This window comes from Rhinoderma darwinii, chromosome 10 (genome assembly GCF_050947455.1).
Source record: "Rhinoderma darwinii isolate aRhiDar2 chromosome 10, aRhiDar2.hap1, whole genome shotgun sequence".
Taxonomy (NCBI): Eukaryota; Metazoa; Chordata; class Amphibia; order Anura; family Rhinodermatidae; genus Rhinoderma; species Rhinoderma darwinii.
The window spans coordinates 102,188,426-102,190,803 of NC_134696.1; positions in this window are offsets into that span (position 1 = coordinate 102,188,426).

Below are 2,378 nucleotides of genomic sequence, written 5' to 3' on the forward strand. Positions count from 1 at the left end.
GTGACATGAAGTGAGGAGGGGAATGGAGACAAGAAGGGGATAACGGTCTAATAGTTACATAGCCGGATAATCAGGCTCCCAGCAGCGCAGAGTATTTAAGGAGAGGTGCTGATAGTGTCAGAGGTCAAGGTCTGATAGTTACATAAAAGGAGAAGTAAGGTATCTTGGCACACAAAGTATTTAAGGGGGACATGTGCTGACTTTATGGATAGTCATAGACTAAAAGTTCCACAGTAGAAGGAGCAGGGTACCCGGTAGCACAGAGTATTTAAGGAGAGGCGTGCTGACATTGTGAAAGACCATAGACTGAGAGCTACATAGCGGGAGGTGCAGGTTCCCCTGTAGCGCAGAGTATTTCAGGAGAGAATTGCTGACCTTTTCGGAGGTCATAGACTTGCAGCTACATAGTGCAGGGACCCCAGTATTGCAGAGTATTTTAGGAGATAAGTGCTGATATTGTGGGATATTGTCTGATAGTTACATACGGTATCTAGCAGCAGGGCCGCCATCAGGAATTTCAGGGCCCCATACAGCTAAATTTTCTGGGCCCCCCTACCGTGGCACCGCCTGTTAACGGTACTCCGTCCAGCACTATATCATGGTACCCAGGGCCGCCATCAGGGGGGTATTAGGGGTACTGATGTGAGAGGCCCGTCCAAACCTAATTGAAAGGGGGGCCCGGCAACTGCCGCGACTTGCCTTTGCTAGAAAAAAAAACAGGCCCCTGCAATGTGGCCCGTTTTTTTCACCAAAAGAATGTCGTGAGCTGCGGGCCCCCCTTTCAATTAGGTTTGGCCGGGCCTCTCACATCAGTACCCCTAATACCCCCCCTGATGGCGGCCCTGGGTAGCATGGGGGTCGTCATGGGGGCCGTCAAACACCGCCCGCGCGACCGATCGCGCGCACCCGCAAACTCCCACGCGTGCGCACTCGCGAGCGCACACCCGCACGCACCAGCGACTGCCCGCGCACCGAATTTTGAGGCAGATTTTGACCTGCCCACACTATCTTGGCGCGTTTTTTTGCTGCGTTTTTTGCCCGCGGCGATTGATGACAGCAGACAAAAAACGCAGCGAAAAATGCATTTCCTACCCCCCATTGATTTAGATGGGAGGTCAGTGGCAGAACCGCAGCATGAAAGGACGTGCTGCTTTTTCTTTTTTCCGCGACTGGCTCCCATTGATTTCAGATTAAATCAATGGGAGGCGGTTTTGGAAGTTTTTTGGTGCTGATTCTGACGCAGTGTCTGAGTCAATATCAAGGCCCAAAAACTCTGTGAACTGGGCCTTATTGTTAGGGCTTATTCAGACGAACGTGTAATACATCCGTGCAACGTGCGTTATTTTCACGCGCCTCGCACAGACCTATGTTACTCTATGGGGTCGTGCAGACTGTCAGTGATTTTCACGCAGCGTGTGTCCGTGTGTCCGCTGCGTAAAACTCACGACATGTCCTATATTTGTGCATTGTTCGCGCATCACGCACCCATTGAAGTCAATGGGTGCGTGAAAATCCCGCCCAGCACTTCCGCAGCCGTATAAACTATGAGTGAAAACAGAAAAGCACCACGTGCTACAAACATACAAACAGAGTGCCATAATGATGGCGGCTGCGCGAAAACCACGCAGCCGCGCATCACACGCTGCTGACACACGGAGCTGTTATGGACCTTTTGCATGCGCAAAACGCCACTTTTTTACGCGCGCAAAAAGCACACGCTCGTGTAAATACGGCCTTAGGGTAGGAACACACTAGGCATGAACGCTGCGGATTTTATGCAACACATTTTATTGTGGAAAATCCGCAGCGTATCACAGTCGCAGCAGAGTGGGTCAGATATGAACAAATCTCATCCACACGCTGCAAAAATAATGGACCTGCAGTGTGGCTTTTTAAGCCGCAGCGTGTCAATGTATTCTGTGGGATCGCTGCTCGTCTGTTGCGGAAATTCTGCGGTTCTGCCGCAAAAATCACAAATGAGAAAAAAAAAAAAGGCACTTTTTTAAATTTATAAAAAAGTTTAGACTTACCCCGGCAGTCGTTCGCGCGAGGGCTGTGTTTCGTGGCGGTGTTTGATGAGAGGGGGGCCCGCAGCTCACGGCATTGTTTTGGTGAAAAGAACAGGCCCCATTGCAGGGGCCTGTTTTTTTCTACCAAAGGCAAGTCGCGGCAGTTGCCGGGCCCCCCTTTCAATTAAGTTTGGCCGGGCCCCCTACAGTAGTACCTCTAATACCCCCCTGATGGCGGCCCTGTCTAGCAGTACAGAGTATTTCAGGAGAGAAGTGCTGATATTCTAGGAGGTCATAGACTGGACCAACATATTTGAAAGAGCAGGGTCCCCGGTAGCACAGAGTATTTCAGGAGAAAAGTGCTGATAT